General features: G+C 39.6%; 1 protein-coding gene across 2 annotated transcripts in view; it reads right to left on the minus strand.

The window, feature by feature from the left end:
• Window positions 1-27,013, minus strand: part of UBE2E2 (ubiquitin conjugating enzyme E2 E2) — a 389,996-nt gene that overhangs the window by 105,253 nt on the left and 257,730 nt on the right. The window lies entirely within an intron of this gene.

The raw sequence follows: 27,013 nt of genomic DNA on the forward strand, positions 1-27,013 counted from the left end.
CCATAAGGCTTCTTTCTAGTCCTTAAATATCTGGTTCTAATTCTCCTGAAATATTCCAAGAAAAATAATTATTTTGTACTTTTTGGTCAGTGAGTGCTTAATAAACGGGAATGATATTTACCCTCAATCACACTTTACAGATTTGAGATGTAAAGATGAAAAAAATGATTTTGGCTATCTTTCACCAAATATCATTTTAAAGTCACTATTGTTACCTACTCTGTACCCTTTGTTATCACTGTCAACAACTTAGCAGAGAGTAAGAAATAGAAGAAAAAGAATATTTTAAATGAAAAAATAACTACTACTTAATCATCATAATACTTCCTTTTCCCAGGGAAAGTAGTAGCCAGCAAGCTTAGAGAGTAAACTAGCCTTCTATGAGTCACTGAGAAAGGAAGACTTCCTCAGTAAGTTCATGAAACTCCTTGACTTCCCTGCCTCTTTTTGTGTTACCTGTGTGTATATTTAATTTTCCCAATGTGTGGATACATTGCAATGAGTACACAACTATGCCAACAGACTTAAAATTTTAAGAGACATAACTGTATAAAGTAGTGAGCAGGGATAAGTAGAGAAACTGGGAAGCAGAAAGAAAGACTACAGGGAAAAACTGTATATTCTTCCTTTTCTTTTTAAGCTACATTTTTATAATATGCATTTACTTGTAAACATAAAGACCAACCACGGAATCAACAAGAACTAAGTCTTACTTTTTACAGGTTAAGCATCTCTTATCTGAAATGCTTGGGACCAGAAGTTTTTCAGATTTAAAATTTTCAAATTTCAGATGTTCAACGTGTATATACATCAGTTGTTAGAAACAGGTTATGATTATAAAGACTTTGGAAACCATCTAGAGTTCAATTTTTTTATAACACAGAAGCAAGCAAGCATTAGAACTGGACTAGAAATCCATTCAGTTGGACAATTAGGCATAAAATCAATCAGAATGAAAATACTGAATTATAATATCTGCAATCCTTTAATTAGCTGAAAGGACTCCAGAAATGAGCTGTGTGGTTCTCAACTTTTTTTCCCCTTTTCCACTATACCTTCTTTTCCTTGCAGTAAAAATGACTCACTTCAGTAGTGATTCTCAGCATGCATATGGGGGGAAGGGGAAAGAAAGGAATACTTAGGAAAAATGAAAAGGCTCCTTCCCCGCTGAACACTTCCATTGAAAGCCTTCATTTCAAAGGCGATAATATTAAGGGTCAGAAAAGTGAAGTGCTTTGCTCAAGGTCACACCCAGAGAAGAAAACCTGAACCCTCTAATCCAGGAGTCCCCAACTCCCAGTACCAGTCCGTGGCCTGTTAGGAAGGAGGCCACACAGCAGGAGGTAAGCAGCAGGTGAGTGAGCAAAGCTTCATGTGTATTTACAGGCGTTCCTCATTGTTTGCATTACTCGCATTATCCCATGACACTCTTGTTGTTACCAGGCAAAGCAAGAAACTAGTAGGGCTCACCTCTTCCTTGACCTCTGCACTTATACCATGGAAACAGTAAGAGTTTCACTTTACGGGCTCTAATTTCCCTTTTCTATACCAGCTGTATGACATCTTGCATGCTAATGTCCTCTTCTGTCACATCAGTGGTGGCATTAGATTCCCATAGGAACGCAAACCCTACTGTGAAGTGCGCATGCGAAGGATCTAGGCTGTGTATTCCTTATGAGAATCTAGTACCTAATGACCTGACACTGTCTCCCATCACCCGCAGATGGGACCGTCTAGACGCAGAAAAACAAGCTCAGGGCTCCCACTGATTCTACATGATGGTGAGTTATATAATTATTTCATTATATATTACAATGTAATAATATAAACCAAGTGTATAATAAATGTAACGTGCTTGAATCATCCCAAAACCATCTCCCTGACCCACACCATCTGTTGAAAAACTGTCTTCTATGAAACTGGTCCCTAGTGCCAAAAAGGTGGGGGACCACTGCTCTAATTCTTAAGTGAAGACTCTTACCCTGTCACTACATCTGCCAATTAGATACGAAGACTGAAGTAGAAAAACCAGAAAGGTAACCATTATGATAAGCTACCCTGCTTGACAGGACACCAGAGATTAAGATGAGCATCTGAGTATATTTTTCAAACTTTTCATCCTGGGCATGTTTCAAATATGTAATGAAAGGCCTCAAGGTACTCAGGACTTCCAGAAATAGCCTCTCTTATCTGTACTGTAAGAACACTTGGGCCTGTGAACTAGCAAATGTAGCAAAGAATATTTCTTAAATTAATTCTGCCCCCACCTCCCACCTGTTAGGCAAGGAAGCTGTGGAGTTTTAATGTATCTACCGATCTTATCTGCAGTATAAACAAGCTTTTGACAAGAGTGTAAACCATTGCTGCTCCTACACAGTTTTCAGGAAGCCAAATCCCTTCTCAAAAATTTTCAGTTCTCAAAAATGTTACCACTCATACATGGTGGAACGTAAAGCTTCCCGGTATCATTCTAATGGGATAATTATTACTTTCTAATATTTACAAAAGTAATCACAGTAAAAATTCCATTTAGAAGTTAAGATGGGGTAGATCTGAGGGACAGTTAACTATCTTAGACAGACTAGTTAAGCTATGTAATTTGTGTTCTCACTCATAAGTGGGAGTTGAACAATGAGAACACATGGACACAGGGAGGGGAACATCACACATCGGGGCCTGTCAGCAGGTAGGGGGGCTAGCGGAGGAATAACATTTGGAGAAATACCTAATGTAGGTGACAGGCTGATGGGTGCAGCAAACCACCACGGCACTTGTATACCTATGTAACAAAAAACTGCACGTTCTGCACATGTATCCCAGAACTTAAAGTCTAATTAAAAAAAAAAAAAGAAATGTAATCTGTATAAAGAGTTATTATCAAGACAAGTTGTTTCCAAAGTAGGTTAAATATCTACAAGACACTCAATATACTTTTCTTTGGCTGAGAACATCTTTTGTTTCTTGGCTATGAAAATAATAAACAATTTCTTCATACAGTTGTCTAGTTTATTCCTAAAAAGGTTGGCTGTGACATCCTACTACCTGCATTTTTTTTTTTTAATATTCCTTACACAATCATCTAGCTCCAAGACCCATCATCACTGTCTCTTCTACCACGCTGTCTGGAAGCCAACATTATCAAAGCAGAGGAAGTGGAAGACAATTCAACCAGAAGACTAACAGCAAAAGTGACCTGCACACAGAGACACTTAATAAATGCTTGTTGAAGAATAATAAAGAAATGTCTTTTATAAAACATGAATCTATTACCATAACATAGTGGTAAAGAAAGTATGCTTCAGATCCAGAAATGAAGGGTCCAAATCCTGGCAGTCCCACTTACCTTGTAACTCAGAGCAAGTTACTTAACTTCTTAATGTTACAGTTGTCCATCTCTGAAAAAGTAGCTACTTCAGAAAGTTGATGTGAGCATCAAATGAATTAATATATGTAAAGTGCCTAGAACAGTGCCTGGCTCACAGTAATGATTATGTAAGTTTATACTATTGATGGTGGTGGTAGCACATCTGTGGGGACACTGGCCACAGTGGGGGAGGCACATCTGGGGCTGCATGCTCTGTGAAGCTCGCAGGGGCAGGGAACAGGTGATCCCAGTGGGAGCCCCAGACCCTACCGAGTTGGTAGGGTGGGAGCCTACACTTCTAGGCACAGCTGCAGCTGCCCAGCAGTGGTTCTGACTTGGGCATCCCTGTGCTCTCAGGACCCGGAAAGCCCCCTGCCCCTGCAGGCTTGCAAGTGCCTGCTCCCACTCCCTGGCCTCTTCCTAATCCCAGCACCTGCTCCAGCGCAGAGCAAAGCTGTAGCTGAGACTGGGCACTGTTGCAACCGAGCTGGGTGTGCACACACTTGGGGTGGTACTGACATGCCAGCCCCCTGCCCCCACCACCTTGGCCGCCTCTGAAGCTTTGGGTTCTGACGAGCTCAGGGAGGGAGGCCGGGGGTATTGAGGGAAGCTCAGCATGGGCCTGCAGGCACCCCTCACCATAGACAGCCGGGGCACCACAGATAGCATGTTGATGGTGGTGGGAAGCAGACAGGTGCCTGTGTGGGAGGTGGTGGGTCTCCAGTGAAATCCCACCTTCAAGCCAGGAACAGCCTGAAGTCTGGCGACTGGGCTGCCAATCCAAGGTGGAGTCTGCAACTTAGAGTGAGAACTTCATTGACGCCTTTTGGCCAATCAAATGGTGCTTTTTCCAGGCCCGACCATGGACCAATCAGCACCTACTTCCTCCATTCTGAGCAAATAAAAACCCCAGACTCAGCTAGACTCAGATACTCATTGGTACAACCTGCCTGCTGAAAGGAGTTACCCACTTTGAGTCTCCTGAGAGCTGTTCTGTCACTCAATAAAGCTTCTCTCTGTCTTGCTCACCCTCCAGTTGTCTGCATAACTTCATTCTTCCCAGACGTGGGACAAGAATTTGAAACCTGCAGTGGTGGGGTCAGGTCAGCTCAGGAGCCATGGGCCGGAGCAGGACGGTGGGACTGAAAGGGCTGTAGCACAAACTAGCTGAAACATGCCCCCGAGAAAACATGTTCTCCTCCATTTGCCATGCTGTGGGCAAAGAGAAAGAAGAGCTGCAGCCCTCCTGGGAACCCAGATCTCAGGGCTTCCTGAGCCAGAGCCGTGACACACTGTAATACCTTCTATGGGGCTCTGAAGTTCCTGGCATCTCTGAGCTTTCAAGTGCCACTGCATTCCCCTTGTCTGGATGTGGGTGCCTGCAGTGGAAGCCTCTTGTGGTGTATCTGGTACAGCCACAGCCTTGCACGGAGCTGGCACCTGTAGCTGCCTTCCCTGCCTCTGAAGCCAGTGTACCTGGCTGTGCACAGTGGGCAGACCTCATGATTGCTCACTCACACACCCCTCCCCACTTTGTGCCTGGCTCACCCTTGGCAGGTGTGGGATCCAGGCCAGTAGTGCAAGCTGAGTGCGGCCTGCTGGGCCGAGTGGGTAGAACAAACCCAGTGGGCATGAGCAAAACTCAAGCAGAGGCGCTGCCGGTCATAGACGTTTCCAACTGGTGAAGCGACACCTGAAGGATCCCGTGACACTACTATTGTTACCAGGCAAAGCAAGAAACTAGTAGGGCTCACCTCTTCCTTGACCTCTGCACTTATACCATGGAAACAGTAAGAGTTTCTCTTTAAAGGCTCTAATTTCCATTTTCTATACCAGCTGTATGACATCTTGCATGCTAATATCTCTCTCTGTCCCCCATACTTCTCCCCATTAAATTCTGAGATCATGAAAGAAATGCAGAAATGACCTGATAAGTCCCACCATTCTTGGTTTATAATTCAGTGAAGAATACCTTCAGTTTTGCATCATCCATCCTATAACATTTGAAGGCAGTGCCAGGCCAAAGTTCCCACATACTCTGAAACAGTGGCTTTACAATTAATCCTCTCACCTCCATGATACACACACATTACTACTTAAACAAAAATAAGAAAGGTTTTTTTGTTTGTTTGTTTTTGTTTTTGTTTTAATAGGGGAAGAAAGGCTAAATGTCAGACCTGTTCAGGAAGAAAAGTGCTAGATGGCTAAAATAGGCTCTGTAAATAATAATCCAACAATAAAAGATATTGATTGATTGCCAACAAGAGGTAGTGTTGAGGCCAGGCGTGGTGGCTCATGCCTGTAATCCCGGCACTTTGGGAGGACCGAGGTGGGTGGATCACTTGAGGTGAGGAATTCGAGACCAGCCTGGCCAACACAGTGAAACCTTGTCTCTATTAAAAATACAAAAATTAGCTGGGTGTGGTTATAGGCACCTGTACTCCCAGCTACTTGGGAGGCTGAGATTACTTGGGAGGTTTGAACCCTGGAGGTGGAGGTTGCAGTGAGCCAAGATCATGCTACTGCACTCCAGCTTGGGTCACAGAGCGAGACTCCATCTCAAAAAAAAAAAAAAAAAAAAAAAAGGTAGTGTTAAGTGGACTCACTTAAAAACTTTTCTATGATTACTTCAGGAAATCAAGACTCCCACAGGACTAAAATACTAGCTATATGGTGTTGAGATTTATTTTCAGTAGTTACCCACTGATATGGCTTGACTGTGTTCCCACCCAAATTTCTTCTTCAGCTGTAGCTCCCATAATCCCCATGTGTCACGGAGGGACCCAGTGGGAGGTAACTGAATCATGGGGGTGGGTCTTTCCCATGCTGTTCTCCTGACAGTGAATAAGTCTCATGAGATCTGATGGTTTTATAAAGGGCAGTTCCCCTGCATAAGCTTTCTTGCCTGCCACCACGTGAGACCTGCCTTTGCTCCCCCTTCACCTCCCGCCATGATTGTGAGGCCTTCCCAGCCATGTGAAGCTGTGAGTTCATTATACCTCCTTTTCTTCATAAATTACCCAGTCTTGGGTATTTCTTCACAGCAGTACGAAAATGGAGTAACATACACATCTTGTGTCAGTGCTCATCACTGTACTGTGATCTAGGCAAGATAAAGAACATTCTTGATCCCCAAAGGGCTTCCTGTCTGGGCAACAAGAGAGAAGGTAAGATGTATTTGTTCCACAGGATTCATAATCAAGATGCTATGGGAACCCTGTAAAAAAAAAAGTTTTCATTTCCTGGTAGGTGAGCTTCTTCACCCTGTCTTATACCACAGTAAGTACCATCTTTCATTTCAGCAGTGACCTGAGAAAAAGAAACATTAGGTTCTCTCAGGATGAGTATATGGTTTGAACAAGTCCCACAGGCAGTTCTGACATGAACTGCATCTCCTCCAGGGAAAGACTTCATAAAAGGGGTGGCAATTAAGCAATTAAGCTGGGCTGGAAAGGTGAAGTGGATTTTAACTGGTATAGGGAGATAAAGCATAACAGGCTAAAGGCACTTCATGGAAAAAGGCAGGGAGAAGAAAGTGGGTTGCCTTTTGGAAGAACAGCAGATACACCAGGATGGCTGAGGTTAGATAGTGTAGGGCCTTAAATGACATAATAAGGAATTGGAAAAGTACTCTGGAGAACTGTGATATTCAAATGTGTTGCTCCTAGGAGCTGCAGGGTTCCACTGAGGTCTTTTGGGGTCACTAAGTTCGCTGCTCCCTCCCCAGCTGAGATTCAACAAGACAAACTCCACTGTGTTTGTGTACATTGTCAGTACATAATTTCTTTAAATACTCTTTGAATAAAAGGAGTCCACTGCTTTAAAAAGAGCTTGAACAGCTTCTGGAACTCCCACCCTGCCCCAACAACAAAAAAGCCTGGATCCCAAACCAGACGAGATGAATCAGAATCTAATGAACAACTAGAATCACCATGATAGAACTACTATTACAGACTATGGAGTCACTGAGGGCCTCAAAGTGTGGTCCAGCAAGAAGCAGCACTGGGCAAACTTACTGAATGAGAAACTACATTTTTGACAAGGTCCTTGGATGATTGGTGTGTACATTAAAAGTCTGATAGGCACTAGTGGAAATTTCTAAATAGGAAACACATAATGAAATCCACATAAGAATATTCACCATTTACTGAGCATCTTCTGTGTGCCAGACATTGAGCCAGACACCTTTCATACCACTGAGCCTCAGCTCTCTTATCTGTAAAAAAGGTAACACTTTTTACCGTGTGAAGGTATAATAAGAATTAAGACACTTTATATTTACATACATTCAGTGTCAAATGCAGTGTCTGGCAAAGAGTAGGTTCTTTAAAAATCTAAGTATTATCATTCACATATATTTTTCAAATTACTGTCACTCTGCAAACTTAAATGTTATCTAAAACTAAAGTCAAAGAAATTCAGTGGCTTGGCAATGGTTACACAGTAAATGATGAAACTGCATTTCAAACCTAGACGAGCACTGAAAAGCTCATCTTCTTTTCCATGCAACACTCTGACAGCAAGGCTTAGTGTGGACTGAAAGCAGTAGATACAGAAGACCATAGCAGCAATGATAAACTAAATGGTGTCAACATTAGTTCACTACCTTTCTGTTTAAGAGACCAGAATTGACTAGAATTACAAACAAGTGCCAATAAAAGCACAGATTAAAGTTATTATAGTCTGAAGAAATTATAGGTATGTCCTAATATCTCCTAAACACTTAGCAATTAAACTAACAATATTTATATAATAACAGTCAGTTAGTTATTTGGCAATTTATTTAACAATATTTAATCTCTGGATAGGCGTATCAAGTTGACAAAGCATTTTCACATTCATCATCTTCTTTAACCTTAGTGACAACTAAGTGAGATAGGATTATTATTCTCAAATCAGGTTGCTCTACTTACATTTTTCCCCTTAAATCCCTATTTAATCTCATAAACCTGGATTTCCTAATACTTTGCAGTGGCTTTCATGAAAGAATTAGGCTTTGTGTTAAAAAAAAAAAAAAAAAAAGAATCCAGGTTGTCAATGACAGGCACAGATTTCAGATTTCATCACCTATCCTTCCTTCTTTCCTTTAGTCCATCAGCAAAGGTTAGGAAGACAGATGGGTTTTCAGTCAAAGGGAGTCGAGAACAGCGTGGGCAGCATGACATAGGTTTATCTTTCTTTTCTGTTCCACAGAAAAGTGATGGAAGGTAATTAATTGAGCTCTGAAGGCTCTTGGTGGAAGTGCAGCCCCAGCTGGAAACAAGTTTTTAAGAGATCAGCCACACAGAATATCCTGGTGGAAAGAGATGATGAGCAACCAAACAGAAGACTCAAGTTTACTTTTTGGCTTTTGGCATATTCATAAACTCTACTTCCCTTGATAAAATGAGTTATTTTCCTTCCACATCATTTGTGGTCAGTATTTCTAGAGGGCACCCTCTTAAAAGTCTATAAAATTCTGAGTTCTATAAATACACGTTTTCAAAAGGAAGCAAATGAAAGGCTCTAGAAACATCTTGTTGCTCAAAAGAGTGAAGTTATGACAGCACTTTCACATTATGTCATAGTTCACTACTCAATTGCTTAGTTGTCTAAGGATGGTCTATTATGCCCTAGCTTTCATGTGAGATTTTGCAGTTGGCTGTTGTAAAACATTTATAGAAGTGACTTCTAGCACTCGAGTTGGTGATTTAATATTATACAGAGTTCATTAGTCATGGTATCTACATCAATTTTCTACAGTAGCTATTATTGCCTTTCAGATTTCAGCCACTACCTTCTCTTTGTAAGCAAAACAAACACAGATTTTACAGAAGATCTGCTATTTAAGAACCATCAACTTGTAGTATCCCTTAATAATTCCTGTCAACGTGGGCTATCTTTGAAGGATTTAGTGGTTTTTGCTTTTGGCAGTGCTGCAATAACGGAAATAACTTACACTGCCCATCCCCATCTTATAGTGTCTGCTAACATGTTGGGTTGTTGGCTGCGAGGCAGATTTAATTTATCCACTTCTCAGTTTGCATTAACCTTTGAATAATAAAGCACAGCTGAGGCTGCTGTAAGAAACAAACAGGAATGAATAATTAAAAACACCTTCTCAGCCTTGGAAAGACCAATCCCTAACCATTAGGGGAGCTTTAATGGTGACTGAACTAAGCATTAAAAAGGCTAATTGTACTCTTTATAAATGGAAACAAATGCAAAGGACGTAGTACGACTACGATATACATAGTATATGAAAGCAAAGCTCTGAAGGCACCAACTAATTAGTTCAAATGAGAAATGATAGCCTGATTCCTAAAAAGCAATTTCCTTCTAAAGATGGCCACTCATTGTCTTACATTCAGAAAAATTGCTACGACTTGTAAAACGCTATTACTCATTTGATGCAGGTGGACGGGATAGAGTAGCATTTGAAAGGATAGAAATGTTAAAGCTGAAACAAAAGGTTGAGAATAGAATATATTATAGACAACCAACAGTCCTATCTTTTTTGAATCTGTCAAGTGCTTATGCCAGCTGGGCTTCTTTGCTTTGATGAATTTAATTTTCCTTTGGGAAGATCAAAACCCAAATCCAAATCTAACTGTCATTATTTATATGTTAAGATTACAAAAGCCATTGATACTTCATACATTTGCTAAAATGTTGTATCTAATAATTTTGAATCAAAGAATACCCTGTTTATCCAAACCACTGGAAACAATAAATCTTTGTTTCTAGACCTCCAACAAAAAGCAGGATGTCCCCCTAAATCAAAGAAGGCAGTTTTGCCAATTACTGACTTTCAAGTATTTGGTTACTATTTCTTACACTAGAAAGGTTTCTCTAATGCTTAGTTTCATTTTTATTTTGCTACGTATAAGGCCCTTTCCTCTATTTCTGTTCAAAAAACCATTTTGTCAATGCCCTTCTGTTACTGGAAAGTTAGGAAGGTAGAAATCCTTTTTTTGTACTAAGCAATTTGACAGCATTTAAAATGGCTTTTATTTTCCACCTTTATGCCTTTCTTGGATCTCTGAATCCTCCTCTTCTTTTTTTTTTTTTTTTTTTCTGAGACAAGGTCTTGCTCTGTTCATGGCGGCAGTGGCCTCTCTGCAGCAGCTGCTGTAGGGATGCCAGCTGTAGTGGGGGAGGCGCAGTGAGGGCTGCACCCTCCATGGAACCGGTGGGGGCTGGGATCAGGCAGGAGCCCCACCCTCTACTAAGCTGGCGGGGCAGGAGCCCTGTGCTGCTAGGCACAGCTGCAGCCACCCAGCCATGGCTCCAGACCAAGGCATCCCTGTACTCTTGGGGGCCTAGGAAGCTCCCTGCCCCCATAGGCTTGAAAGTACCTGTTCCCACTCCCTGGCCTCTCCCAGCTCTGGGCATCCACTCTGGGGTGGAGCAAAGTTGTGGGTGGGCCTGGGTGCTATCACAACCCGGCTGGGTATGAACATGCTCAGGGCAGCACTGACACACCAGCCCCCTGCTGCAATGGCTCCCTCCAGACTTTAGACACCTACGAGTGCAGGAGGGAGGCCGGGGGCACTGCGGGCAGCTTGGCATGGACCTGTGGGTGCCTCTTGGCATAGACAGCCTGGGTGCCACGGATGGTATTAAAAGCAGATGAGTTCCTAGGCGGGAAGGGGCAGGTCTCCAGTGAAACTCCACCTTCAGGCTGGGGATGGCCTGAAGCCTGTGGGCCAGGCTGCCAGTTCTGAGCAAAGTCTGCAGCCTGGAGTGAGAACTTCATTGATGACCACCTGGCCAACCAGACGGTGCTTTCTCCAGGCCCACCCGTGATGGCCCATGGACCAATCAGCACATACTGCCTCCATTCTGAGCACATAAAAACCCCAGACTCAGCCAGACTTACACACTCCTCTAGATGACCTGCTTGCAGAAAGGAGCTAGCCACTAGAGGTCTCCTTTCAGCTGAGAGCTGGACATTCACTGGGACAACCTGCCTGCGAAAAGTAGCTACGCACTTCAGGTCTCCTGAGAGCCATTCTGTCACTCAGTGAAGCTCCTTTCCACCTTGCTCACCCTCCAGTTGTCCGAATCTCATTCTTCCTGGATGTGGAACAAGAACTTGGGACCCACCAAATGGTGAGACTGAAAGAGCTGTAACACAAACAGTGCTGAAACATGCCCCCCCTACTCCCCCACTCACCATCTTGTGGGCGAAGAGAAGGAGAGAAGGGCTACGGCCCTCTGGAGAGCCCAAGCCTAGGGGCTCCCTGAGCTAGGACTGTGACATCCTCTTTGAGGCTCTGCTGTTCCTGGGGTCTCCAAGTTTCTGGTGGCCACTGCGTTCAGATGCATCGTTCAGATGCAGGTGCCTGTAGCAGAAGCCACTTGTGGTACATCTGATCTAGCCACAGTCTTGCATGGAGCTGCCTGCCCCACCACAGCAGCTGGCATGCCTGGCTATGCACAGTGACTGGACTCCATGACTGTTTGTTCACACACCTCTCACTGCTCCGTGCCTGGCTCACCCTTGGCAGATGTGGGATCCAGGCTGGTAGCATGAGTCAAGTGCAGCTGATTTCAGGCCAAGTGGGTGGAATGAGCCCAGTGGGCCCAAGCAAAACCCAAGCAAAGGCACCACCTACCACAGAGGTTTCTGGCTAGAAAAGCAACACCTGAAGGATCCTGTGACACTATTACAAAGGATCCTGTGGTATGATCACAGCTCACTGCAGCCTCCATCTCCTGGGCTCAAGCAATCCTCTCACCTCAACCTCTTGAGTAGTTGGAACCACAGGCATGTGCCACCATGCTCAGCTAATTAAATATATATATATATATATTTTTTTTTTTGTACAGATGGGCTTTCCCTACTTTGCTCAGGCTGGTTCTGATCTCTTGGGCTCAAGTGATCCTTCTGCCTCAGCCACTCAAAGTGTTGGGATTATAGGCATAAGCCATCATGCCTCACCTCTAATTTTTTGTAATCTAACTTTAAAATGACTCTCTGTACATAATAGGTAAAAGGATGATCAAATGAGAACAGATTTGAATTTGCGATTTTAGTAAAGACTAGATTTGAATTTGCTATTTTAGTAAAGACTAGCTTCTCTTCTACGGGAAGAGAAATATTACTTTTTTGGTTTTGGAGGCTCTATTCTTAATATTTTTGTTTCACATCAGTTCTTGATGTATGAAAACTACTGACTTATATTGAACTTGTTCCCTGATGGGACCTGGAAATCTGTGTGTTCTATTTGTACTTAGTCTTATTTCTTTTGAATATCACTATCCTTTTCTATCACTCTCTAATTGTCATACATTTGTTTACATTTCCTTAGGTGATCAGTCTGTTGCCATTTTCTCAGAGTTAGCCACTTTGTAAAACCTGGTTTCACTCCTAACCAGCAAATAAATTATCCTTACCCCTGGTTATGTTGTTGCCTGTCTTTTACAGTCTAGGAGTCCCCTGAGGGCAGGCACTGTGTCTTACTTATCTTTGCGTACGAGACAGCTGTGATGATGTCTGCAACATAAAAATACTAGAACAACACTTTTTATTGGATTTATTAATTCATAAAGAACTGACACTTGTAACATTGACAAAAAGTGCTGAGGACAGAATAGGTGTATTAGTTTGTTTTCACACTGCTATAAAGAAATATCCAAGATTGGGTAATTTATGGCGGAGAGGTTTAATTGACTCACAGTTCCACATGCCTGGGGAGGCCTCAACTGACAATCATGGCAGAAGTGGAAGCAAACACCTCCTTCCTCACAAAGTGACAGGAGAGAGAAGAGTGAGGAGCAAAGGGGGAAGAGCGCCTTATAAAACCATTAGATCTTGTGAGAACTCACTGTCACAAGAACAGCATGAGGGAAACTGCCCCCATGATCCAATCACCTCCCACTGGGTTCCTCCCATGACATGTGTCGATTATGGCGATTACAATTTGAGATGAGATTTGAGTGGGGACACTGCCAAAGTACATCAGTAGGTACACCATGATTTCTTCCTTAAAAAGGTATTTTACTCTTCAGTAACACGGAGAAATCCTCAAAACATGATAAGTAAAAAGAAAAAAAGATGCTAAATGAAATTTACTTGTTCACTTATTCATATATTCAACAAATATATCCTAAGATCCCTCTATATGTTGGCACTGTTCTATGTGCTGCAGATTTGGCAGTGGAGAAGTCCAAAGTTCTTCATTTCATGGAACTTATATCCTAGTGAAGGGAAGATAACAGTAAGCAAATAAACAAATATACACGTAATATACTGATTGTGAGAAATAATGGTAAATAATAAAACAAGGCTTAAGGTAGTGATTCCAAATTATTTTTAAAAACAACCTCCCTAAAACACAGCTAAATGTGGTACACATTTAGCTATTACTTTGTGAAATTTCTCTACTTACACAAGTTGCATTTTTCTATTCCAAAACTAATCATACAAAAGCTCCTAAAAATGTATTCACACATGATAAATTGCTTTCTTTGTGAAGTGTAGTATTATTTAGTTGTATATTCACAGCTGGCTAAGGATTTGCAAAACATCAAGATAAATTTTGTCCTAATTCATGTAAGACTTCTTTCTATTTTAGGCTAACAATTTATTCACTGCAAACACAATTACACTGTTTATGACCACAGCATGCTAAGTATTCACAATGTAAAATTTTAAAATGATAATTCTGTTAATAATTACATCTCTTTAGTTCATCAAATAATGTTAAGATAAAGATAGAGAATATTTTCAACGAAAGAAACAATAAGGAATTTAATACAAACTTCCAGAATTAAATCGACACTACAAATGGAAATACTCTGGGACTCATCAGTTAAAATGCTGGCACAATGCAATTTGATTGTTCCTGTTTTATGTATGATATTGGAAGCAGTAACTCGTGACAGCTTTTATAATAGAAAGAATGGAAATAACAAAGAATAGTTTATTAAACACCAAACATGGTAAAATTAAAAATCAAACCATTTAGATTGAGTAAATTAATTTTTTAAAATTTATTTTTCTTTTTTGAGACAGGATCTTGCTCTGTTGTCTAGGCTGGAGAGTAAGGGCATGATCACAGCTCACTGCAGCCTTGATCTGGGGTCAATCATCCCACCTCAGCCTCTTGAATAGCTGGGACTGCAGTCACATGCCACCAGGCCCCATTAATTTTTAAATGTTTTGTAGAAACAGGGTCTCACTATGTTGCCTAGGCTGGTCTCAAACTCCTGGCCTCAAGCAAGCCTCCTCCCTTGGTCTCCCAAAGTGCTGAGATCACAGGCATGAACCACTGCACCTGGCCTGAGTAAATTTAAACTGTGGGTCAGTATCTCTTAGTGGTACTTTAGTGCCAATTTCATAAGTCTTAGGGTATCTAGCATAATAATTATATTCAATGTCTATGCCCACAGAATCACTATCAGTGTTAAGACAATATCTAAGTTTTCAAAACACCAACTCTATTTCTTAAGTTTCAAAAACAACAGCCACAAAAACTCAGAGACAGGTATGAATCCTACTGTTTGGTAGATAGAAAGGCAACCCAATATTGATGAAAGTATGTTAGGTAAGGGAACGAAAATCCACTTTACAAAAAATTTGCTTGGTGGGTCACTTAGACAACGCAGAACACAATATGGAAAGGGAAGGAAGAGGAGGGGTTTTGAAAAGATAAGTGAACATGGACAGATGCTTAGACAAAAGTGACTCCATCTTGAATACTAATCCACAATGCTGACTTCTGATTAACTCCAGTCCCGTGAAGGCCTCCTGATTCTTATTTTACTTGCTGTCTTTAGTGTAAGAACATATACTCACTGTAAATCCTGCTTTTAGATCAAAGCAACCTTGATAGTACAGCACAAATTACTGCACAGGCATGATGTACCTAGCATTCTTGCCTGTTCTGGTGGGTTGTCTTAAATTGTCTCTATAGAGCCTGTAAACCCTTTCCCTATGGTATAAAAGCCCCGGTCTGGGCAGTAATGGTGTGCAGATCTACATGTCTTGCTGCCACCCAAGAGTATGCTTCCATCTGTAAGTTCCCAAATAAATTACCATTTCCTGACAAACTGGATTTGCGAGCCTTATCCTTAGGTTTCTTGGCTCCTTCTGAATTTAGGAGTCACTTTGCATATACGACCCTTTCATGGAACAATAGATTTTCATATAAAAAAGATCACCCTGATAGCAGTGAGGATGTAGCTGAGATTGAGGACATGAGACCAGTTAGAGGGCTTTATAGTGACTGAGGTATAAGATGATGGTGGTAATGATAGGAGCATGGAAAGAAGTAATACATCTCAGAGTTGAGACACAAAAGGATCATATTGAGTTTGGAGGACTTGTAGCATGTCCATCTGCAGATGCCAGCCAGGTGTGAAATTCAGGTAAAAAGGGCTGTATTGCAGAGATTTGTGAGTCAACAGTGCTCACAACTGTTGGTCTTTATAACCCCTATGAGTGGATTAGATTATGAGAGAACCAGCATTGCAAAAGGAGGGGAGTTAGGAGGGAGTTGTGAGAAACACTTACTGACATTTAAAGGTATTGGCAACAGATGAGGAGGGTGAGAAAGAGCAACCAGACAAGAGGAAACTCAGGGGCATATGGTATCATAGAAGCTGAGAGAAGAGAGCACTTTGAGAAGAATGTGGTCAACAGTGTTGTGTATTGCAGAGTGGTGAAGGAAAACATGGAGAAATTTCTATCACTTTCAGCAAAATGCAGTTGGTGACTTTGAGAGGAGCAATTTGAGTGAAATGCTTGTCATCGGTTGTGGGTTAAGAAATAAAAAAATTAAAGGAGAGACAATGTGTTTCTGTTTCTAGAAGTCTGGATGTGAAAAGCTAGAGAGGAATGTGAACGGGAGATAAGAAGGGCGGGGGATACAAAGTGTCCAAACAGGAAGGAGGATTAAACCACAGACAGAAGTACTGACACCTTTTCTGCTGTGACAGGAAGGAAGGAGGAAAGGGGAGGAAGATGAAGACTGTGTAAGACTGTAATTGGTCTAACACATTATTACCACATAAGTGGAAACAGTATAGTTTTATTCTAGACTACCATTCCAGTTGTGTGACCATGGGTAAATCTGACCATATGTAAATTTAAACTTTTCAGGTCCTTAATTTATGAAGATGAGGATGGTGGATTAGATATCCTCAAAGCCCCCTTCAACAATAAATTCCATAATTATACATTATAATTCTATGATTTTTTTGTGATAGATTATTAGAAATGTACAATAATATGTATTTGTGTCTGAAATCTGCACGTTCCCTTTGGAAAAGAGTACTTTGTACCAAATTTGCATTTTAAAATGAGGACTAGAATGACTGTAAGAAATAAATCTTCACTTCAGTCAGTAAACAGACAACCCACAGAGTGGGAAAAATCTTCACAATCTATACATCTGACAAAGGACTAATATCAAGAATCTACAAGGAACTTAAACAAATTAACAAGAAAAAATCAACAATCCCATCAAAAAGTGGGTTAAGGACATGAATAGACAATTCTCAAAAGAAGATATAAAAATGGCCAACAAACATATGAAAAAATGCTCAACATCACTAATGATCAGGAAAACGCAAATCAAAACCACAATGCAATACCACCTTACTCCCGCAAAAAAAAAAAAAAAAAATATATATATATATATATGTTGGCATAGATGCAGTGAAAAGGGAATACTTCTACACTGCTGGTGGGAATGTAAACTGGTACAACCAGTATGGAAATGTGTGGAGGTTCCTTAAAGAACTAAAAATAGAACTACCATTTGATCCAGCAATCCCGCTACTGGGTATTTACCCAGAGGAAAAGAAGTCATTATACGAAAAAGGTACTTGTACATGCATGTTTATAGCAACACAATTTGGGATTGCAAAAATGTGGAACCAACCCAAATGTCCACAATCAATGCGTGGATACAGAAACTGTGGTACACATATATGATAGAATACTACTTAGCCATAAAAAGGAATTAATTAATGGCATATTATTCCAAGTGAAGTAACTCAGGAATGGAAAACCAAACATCGTATGTTCTCACTCTTAAGTGGGAGCTAAGCTATGAGGATGCAAAGGCATGACAATGACACAACAGACTTTGGGGACTCAGTGGGGAAAGGGTGAGAAGGGGGTGAGAGATAAGAGACTACAAATTGGCTTCAATGTATACTGCTCAAGTGATGGGTGCACCACAGTCTCACAAATCACCATTAAAGAACTTACTCATGTAACCAAATACCACCTGTTCCCCAAAAACCTATGGAAATAATACAAAAAAAAAATTTTCACTTTGGTCTAGTTTTCCCAACCACAAAAATTAAAGGTAGATTGGTGCTTTTTTTGACCCCTGGGGATAATCAGTAAAGACGACGTAAACTGATTTTAATAATGAAAAACTACTAAAACATTAAGAAAATATTAATGCTCTTTCTAAAAAAGCATTTGAATAAAATAAAAAACTTTCCTTTGTGCTTTTTTTTTCCATTTAAACATGACAAAAATTATTTCTGGCTCAAGTCATTTTCAATGTGTATTGACAGAGTGGGGCAAAGGCACTCTGCTCCCATTTAATTTAAAGACCCTGTCTTCTTCCATTTAAATCAGGTGCCATGGACCCATCTGGTAGTCTGGCGAAGCATATGGACCTTTCCTCAGGATAATATTTTTAAATCATAACAGAAAATGCAGAGTATCACAAAGAAAATAGATTATACTGAAATAAAGTTATCAAAAGATTAAAAACTTTTGTGTTACAGGGCCAGACACAGTGGCTCATGCCTGTAATCCCAGCACTCTGGGAGGCCAAGGTGAGAGGATCGCTTGAGCCCAGGAGTTTGAGACCAGCATAGGCAATACAGCAAAACCCTGTCTCTACAAAAAATAACAATAAAAAAATTAGCTGGGCTTGGTAGCATGTGCGCCTGTGGTCCTAGCTACTCAGGAGGCTGAGGTAGGAGGATTGAATCCAGGAGGTTGAGGCTGCAGTGAGCTGTGATCACGCCACTGCACTCCAGCATGGGTGACAGAGCAATCCTGTCTCAAAAAAAAAAAAAAAAATAGTGTTACAGATTTAATAATAAATGACAAAATCCAATTTAATCTGCTAGGTCTAAAAATTGTAATGAGGTAATGAAACATTTAAAGATATCTGGAATAACTGTAAAGTGATTTCTACTGGTGACAAAGAATACTTTGCTGGATCCTTTGTATCTAGCTGACAAATTAGTGAAAAAAGTATGGAGGAGGATGGTGCTTGGAAGTACCTTGTATTTCTGCTACCCCTTGTCAGTGGCCAGGACTCAGTCACATGGTCCTATATCTAAGTGCTAAGAAACAAAATTTCACCAGTCCTTATTCTGATGCCTCTGCAATTTGTTTTTCATTTTGGTTGTCTGAAACTCATTCTCCAGTAGATTTCTCAGCAAGGGCTCATGTGAGCAATATTTGATTGTCTGGGGGAGCTGTAACTGAAGGTAAGTCTGGCTAGACAGAAAGTAAGTGGCTCATGTTTTCCTTTCTAACGTATCTTATATACTCCATTGATCTTTATCCAATCACCTAATTTCTGAGTCTTTTCTAATTTGGATTTGTCTTTCCTTTTGGATGTCATGTAAAAACTTACTTTAGCTTGTTTTGAAGTAATAGTTTATAATCTATTTTGTGGATTTTTTGGGGCATGTTTTCATTGTAGGAATGTTATTTTGCCCTGTATTCTTTTATCTTATAAAGGCTTTAACAATTTTTGTTTTACTTTTTTTTTTTTAAAGATGTTTTCCTGTATTTTGAAAGGGACAGTCCAGCCTAGTTCTTCCCAACTTAATGATTCCAAAGCTGTCTTTTCAACTGTTTTCACAAAGTGATTTTACAAAATGTGGTCTCCCACTTTGTGGGACTGCCTACTCTGTTGTCCTTGCCCACTTTTTATATGGACTTTCTGTTTCTTCTCCCCTTTTGTCCTGTATTGCTTAATTTGGATTCTACTTCAAGTAGCTTCCTTCAGTGACAGCATTTGTTCTGGAAGACAACTTTGGTTTGTCTGCTTCAGGAGTTTTTAAGGCCCAGACTGCTTTAGCACTATCAAACTGAATCACTTTCCAGTCTCCTTTATTCACCTATGAATTAAATATTACAAAAACACCCAGGCAATCTCAGCAGTTGCTATGTAATTGGCTTGCTGTGCTTTCCAATGAGTATTTGCTGGCACTTCAAGGGCTTTCCTCTTCTCAGGACCCATCAACTACCTTGTTTCCTTACGTTTGCTTCCTTCCACACATTTACTGATCCCACACTGATTTTGTAGTTGCGGGCAGTTTGTCCTTACCTGCTAGTATTTGGGGGTTTATAAGGATACTTAGCTTTGAGGTTGTTGCTATCTGTAGGTTTTTGGTTTTGATATCCTACTTGCTCTGTTTTATGATGAGATTAAAGAACAATGTCACTACTGCTACCATCTTTCAGGAATCTTCTTCCTGTAGTTTGTACTTTTAAATTTAAAATAATTATTGTTCAAGGTCTAGTTCAGAATTTGAAAAACTGGGGCTGTCCTTCTAATGAAAACATAGTAAAATACTCAGGATTTTCAAATTGTGACATTTGAAACCACAGATTTATGCATACATGTTGCATGTCTGTGTGTATATGTGGACTTCTGTTTTTCTTTCTTTACCCCACTTCAAACAGGGGGGGCTCACTGTAAATACTGTACTTCAATGAAATATTTTTGTGTGAAGAAAGGGTTACAACATGGTTAAAAGTGTCGGAACATAACTGTCCAGGGGTCATCCTTTAAAAACCATACCTAAGAATAGACTTTCATAATACAGATTTGCAGAGACAATTTGGGACAAGAACTTGAGCTCCAAGAAGTGGAGTTCACGCAAAAAAAATATATATATATTTTTATAAAAGTAATCTCTCATGGTTTTCAAAGGCTTAAGAACAGAATATATACTTATTAAATTCCTTTACATTTCTATTAAGAACTGTTTTTACTGGTTTTACTTTTCTCCCATTTACTATCTGCTGCCAGAAGATCAACTGTGGCATCAAATGCAGTTCTTAAGTTTTCTAAGTATTTACTTGGAACAAATGTGAAAATTTAAACTAAGTTTACAAAGACTTAATCTCAGAAATGATCAACTCAATTAGATTTTTCCTCTTTGTCTGAGATATTTTAAATTTCAATTTCCCTCAGAGAACTTACAAATAAGATGTTCAAAATAACAACTTGAGGAAAAACAAAAACCAAAACCCTATATGTTAGTGCTTGTGGAGGAAGATATGGTTAGATTTCTACCTGGTAGGTCAAACATTCTGGCATATTTTATACCACATATCCATGGAATCACACCATATAGACCTGTCTGTCAAACCCCGGATTCGGGGGAGGATCTTTCTTGTGAGCAGAGAACTTTTCCCTTCACTAAATGCTGAGATCTCAAGGAAGCAAGGAGGGAAGTACCATACTCAGAACTTTGGCCAACAGAGTGGGAAAAGGAGGGGCACAGTAACAGTATCTCTTTTGAAACTCTACAAGACCCAATTTTAGGACCTCCTGGTGGATGCTAATCTATTAATTGCGGCCTCTATATCTGATTGCTGGTAAACATGGCATTCTAAGGAAATAGTTCATTACTGTAATGCTCTTAAGTCTTCCCATGTGCCAGACAGATAACCAGCTTCCTTCACCTAAAGACTCACATTAGTATTACTGGAGCCTTGAAATATTTGCCAACATGGTTGCTTGTCAGATAAACAAGGCATTGTAAACCCTTATTCAGATACTTGCCAGAAAAAGACCATATTCAAGATTTCTATGCATAGAAAGGCTGTGAAGATGAAAGACAAGAAAACAATTTGTGTTTATTTTAGAAATCAGAGGACTTCAAATACAAAACTCCAACTGGCAATAGATTACATTCTTCTCTTCAACAGGCAGAATCCTTCACTGAAAAATGTAGCGAATCAATGTTATATTCTCTTTGAACTTGTTTAATCATGTATAGTATTAAGGAGAAGTCAAACCTGATGTATGCATTATACAGAAGAGTTCACTCTTCTTCTACCAGTGAACTGTTGGTCAACTTGGTAGGTTCAACTCTGCTTTATTTATTACTGAGATACTTGATCATTTAAGCATGCAATATAGGGAGGTTCTTACTGGGCAAAATGAAACATCAAAACACAGGAGGAAGATGCCATAGATGTCCACTGGTATTACTATGAAGGTAAAGTCATAGTATGAATAATGTATATTTTACTAGTACCATATGTAATTTAGAGGCGTCAATTTTTCTCTATTTGTTACAACTGTTTCCTGTAGATAAGTTAGGAATCCCTAGTGAGCTTAAAAAGAACAATATTCATTCTTTAGCTATTATCTTCTCTCTGAGATGACTGATGTAGAATGTTGGAACTTGTTGTGGATTGAATGTTTGTGTCCCCCACAAATTCATATGTTTAAATACTAACAACAATATGATGAAAGGAAACTTGGAGAGCTTTCTTATCCTCTTTTTGCCATGAGAGGATCCAATGATAAGCTGGTAGTCTGTAACCCAGAACAGAGAACCCACCAGAACCCAACCATGCCAGTTCCCTGATCTTGTACATCCAGCCTCCAAAACTGTGAGATAACTTTCTATTGTTTACAATCCACTCAGTCCACGGTACTTTGTTATACCTGCCCAAAACTAGGAGCTCAAGGGGATTTCAGTGATTGGCTAACTAAAGTCCCTCATTTCTACGATGAGGTCACATAAGATCCACAGAGTATTTTTGATAAATAAATATAACATTTAGTATATGCCCACAATATACCAGGCATCGACACACACAAGTTCTAATTAATCCTAACAGCCTTGTGAGATGGATTTTGTCACGCTAAATTTAGAGATGAGGGAAATCAAGAGATGCATGACTTGTTCAAGAACATGCATGCAGTTATTTAGTTCCAGAGCCAAGATTTCAATTTTCAGAGTCCAAGTCTGTTTTACTTATTAGTTGTTTGGTTTGTTCTCCCCATCTCCTGCACCCTGCAATTTTACATTTAATGTTAGGTGACTTGCCTAATGTCATGCAAGTAGAGAAACAGAATTTGAATCTAGGTCTCACATAAGGGATTTAGTGTATTTCCTCTTCTTTTCTCCACTACATTTCCATTACTGGGTAGTTAGTATTGTACTCAATATAGTATAACTATACCCAAACTAAATGTATCAGAATGTTTTCGGCTTTTATTTTAAGACCACTGCTTTCCCATTTTTTTCAATGCATCTGATTTAACATCTTTTTTGTTTCTGGCACTGTGCCAGGCAATTGTAGATAATATGGGAAAAGTATAGGTACAGTCTTCTTTGCTCTTGTGTACATAGATTTTATTGGAGAAATAAGATTTAAATCAAGGAAGTAGAGAAAAACAACTGCTAAAGTGTGTGCTAACAATTGAAAGTCCAGAGAAAACAACAGTAAAGACTGAAATAAAGGGGGAAATAGGATGCAGAACTGGCATGAAAGGAAGTGGGCAGGAGAAATGACTTAAAAATACACAATGAATAGCAAAATCCTGAATGGTCCATGTGGAGCAAGAATAAGGAGGCTCTCTAGGGCAAGTTCAAGGAAAGAAGGCTACTGATATGGTTTGGTTGTGTCCCCACCCAAATCTCATGTTGAATTGTAATCCTCAGTGTTGGAGGAGGGACCTGGTGGGAGGTGACTGAATCATGGGGGCAGACTTCCCCCTTCCTGTCCTCGTGATAGAGTTCTAATAAGATATGGTTGTTTGAAAGTCTGTAGCACCTCCTGCTTCACTGTCTGTCTCCTGCAGGCCATGTGAAGATGTGCCTGCTTCCCCTTCACCTTCTGCCATGATTGTAAGTTTCCTGAGGCCTCCCCAAAAGCAGAAGCCTGTACAGCTCACAAAACTGTGAGCATAATTAAAACTCTTTTCCTTATAAATTACCCAGTCTCAGGTAGTTCTTTATAGCAGTGTGAGAACGTACTAACACAGCTACTTAGAAGTATAGTGAGGCTATAAATGGTGGGGTTACATAACCATAGATCACAGTGCAGCTACAGACTGAAGAAAACAAAACTAAGAGCTACCATCCATTTATTCTGTCCAACACTGCAGGAACCCTTTTATAGTATCCTACATTAATCTTGATTGCAACCCCATGAAGTAAGGATTGTTAGGCCCATGTTCAGTTTGTGTAACTGAGGCTCAGTCAGGTGCCGATTTGCTCAAAGTCATAGAGAAGTGAGAAGTGGAGACCCAGTATTCTAAACCAAGTGAGTTGGATTTCAAAATTCACATTGTTTCTAGCAGCGGTTTTTCAATGAAAACCAATAGATTAAACAACAAAAAACTTTCCCAAAGCACAAATCTTAGCCATTCAAGTTAAATTGTTTTCAAACACAACCACAAAGTAAAAAACACACTTAAAAGATCAAAAGTCAAGAAAACTTTCAAGTCTAGGTTTCTCATGCAGTCAAAGTCAGAAGTTATAAACACAGGTAGTACTGTATATTACCTGATAAATAGTTACTTTGAAATCCTAATGAAACATACATGTTATATTTAAGACAGGTTTACATATTCCTTGTTGCCAACTTTACTTCCTAAATAAATACCTACTTTTTTGGGGGAGAAACAGCTTCGGGGTTTTATCTCAGACTTTTCCATAGCAAGATCTCATTTAAACTACCAAGAAAAATAATTGTTCTGTTGCTTTCACCTTGCAAACTCATCACAGTAAATTCTGTAGAGCCTCTCTCATTGTGAAGGAGCTGGCAAATAATGAATATGTCATTATAAAAAAAATAAGGAAATAAGACTTTGGGACTGCCGGGTGCGGTGGCTCACGCCTGTAATCCCAGCACTGTGGGAGGCTGAGGTGGGTGGATCACAAGGTCAGGGGCTCGAGACCAGCCTGGCCAATATGGTGAAACCCTGTCTCTACTAAAAATACAAAAATTAGCTGGGGGTGGTGGTGGGTGCCTGTAGTCCAAGCTACTCAGGAGGCTGAGGCAGGAGAATCGCTTGAACCCAGGAGGCGGAGGTTGCAGTGAGCTGAGATTGCACCATTGCACTCCAGCCTGGGCGACAGAGTGAGACTCTGTCTCAAAAACAAAAAACAAAAACAAAAACAAACAAAAAAAAATAGACTGTGGGACTATTCCTTATTTTGAAGGAATAAGGCTGTTTTGAAGATGGACAAAATATTCTGCAAGGGACAAAATATTCCCTAATAAGCTCACTATAACAAAAGCAATAACCAGTCCAAAGTTTTCATTACAGAATGCCACAAAGGCAGGATGATCAAGACTCTGTCATACAGGACACTGCACTGTAGACAACTAGTGCTGAGATCATCATGCATATTTCAGGCCATTGTTTTCCACATCTCACTTATATGTGTACCTGCCTATTCAGGTACTAACTGAAGGGTTCTTCATTTGACATTTCTTTTAACTTTTTAAAAAATAAAATACCTAGTTTAACCTCAACTTTAAAAAATCATGAATTCATGGCTTTGGTGTGCTGGATGTATACTTTTCCTAACAGAAAATTAACATTTATAATTATAATTTTAAAAAATGTTTATATTGTACTACCAGTAATCATTCTGCATACTTCTGGTGAAAATGTGCCACATTTTGGATGATATCTTTATAGGTGGCATCCTAATACAAGAATGGTTAAAAAACATTCCTCAATAGCTGTGTTAATTATTAGGGGAAGCTACCCAACTCTAAAGAATGTGTACCTAGGCCCATAAATGCAGATTATTGCTCTCAGGCTAGAAACTTAGTCAAAAAATAATTTTTGTGAGAATGTGAGGCATACTATATAACTCTGAGTTATAGTTAAACAAATACATTTTTCCTTTGCTATCTACTGTTCAGCAGGGCTTCTGTAGGAATTCAATTAAAACGGCTTAATTCTTTAAACATGTGGTGATACTTATCATTCGTTAAGGAAAAAAGCCAGTTATGCTCAAGCTGGGAAGCTGAAAGATGAGTGGGATTTAGAGATACAGGGTTCTGTAGATCTGATCATGGAAGCGGCAAAAGAGAAGGTAGAAGTTAGCAGCTGCTTCTTCCAGTACTTCTTATTCTGGCTAATGAATTTCCAATTTGGCCACTGTGTAACCATTGGTGGTCTCTGAGAGGCCAGTCATTCACTTGCATTCAAGTCAGGTAATGAATCTGTCAGTATTCTTAATTAGCAAAGGCTAATGGTCCCTTCTATGGCTAAAGTTACAGTACCAAGTTTTAAAACTATTTTATGACAATAGGTCTTTTAGAAGTTATGATTTGGGTGAGGGGGTGCTTTAATATGGGATAAGCTATATTATACCTAGTGTGATTCCAATTGCCTACTTTGGGGGCCAGGAGAGCTGCCTGGGCTTTGGAATAACACAGCTCTGAGTTCAGTCTTCATTTGGCCACTTATTAGCTGTGTGGTTTTAGATAATCCTTTAAGCAATTCTATTTCAGTTCCCTCAATGAAGCTACTAACATTACCTACCTCAAAGGATTGTTGTGAAGATTAAATGATATGACATGTAGAAATAAGGGTTGATTAGCAGAAATAATATCTAAAATAACAATAAGAAGTCAATAAATGCTAGCTTATCAGCTACATGAAGCAACATCTCTGACACAAAAATTAAGATGAAAATTTGTGTGTCAATGAAAGCTCAGGTTACTTCTTTGCTTTTCAAAAGATGTTAGGTAAATACTCTTCGAAGATACAGATGTGTAGCTGCAGCCTAGAGTCTTCTACATTGCTAATTTTATGATTTGTATTTAGGACTTCATAGACATTTGAAAAACACTTAGTAATTAAAGAAGCATTTTCTCACATTATCATCTCATTTGATTCCCAATGCAAACACTAAGAAGTAAGCAGTACAAGAACTGTTCACATTTTGTAGATGAGGAAACTGAAGTTCAGAAAGGTTATTTAATTATCCCATAATTACAGTAACTAGAGAAGTATTTTCTCACTACACCAACTGTGCCCTCATAACTATTTGTTTCACATTTTAAGATAAAGAAATAGGTACTACATAATTAAATTTTGATTTAAGGTCACAGTTAATTTATTTTGTCTTTGAATTTAAGTACAACTTGACACAGTATTTTCCAGCACAGTAAAATAAAGTTTCTAAATGAATTCTTAAAGCATAGCTTCATATATATATATATCCCTTATCCTTATTAGGTTTTAGAATAGTATTCTATATTTGGAAGGTCCTAAGAATAAATCTAAAAAATTATGTCAATGGTTGATGTTATGCAGATACTAAGCAGACATCCTTTCTATACTGCAACCAATATAATTTACTGCCTGAGGGTAGTTAATATGGAGGACTGCAATTACACTACAGTTTAACTAAAGTATTTCCTATAAAGGTAAGTTACTGGTTTTGTCTCCTTAGATAAAACTAGTAAGTACATTTAAATAATAGATTAAACAGCCAATCTACCATAAAATACTTTGACAATACTGTTGATTTCGGGGGTCAGGTTTTGGCTTACCCCTTCAAAGACTGTTCTCATTACTATCAAAGATGGTTATTAATTTGTGCTGTTACCAGGCTAAGCTCCTCTGTCAAAGTCGTTGATTTTCTGCTAAATATAAGCCAGGGTTTTATGAC

Source organism: Pongo pygmaeus, chromosome 2 (genome assembly GCF_028885625.2).
Source record: "Pongo pygmaeus isolate AG05252 chromosome 2, NHGRI_mPonPyg2-v2.0_pri, whole genome shotgun sequence".
In the NCBI taxonomy this organism is placed as follows: domain Eukaryota; kingdom Metazoa; phylum Chordata; class Mammalia; order Primates; family Hominidae; genus Pongo; species Pongo pygmaeus.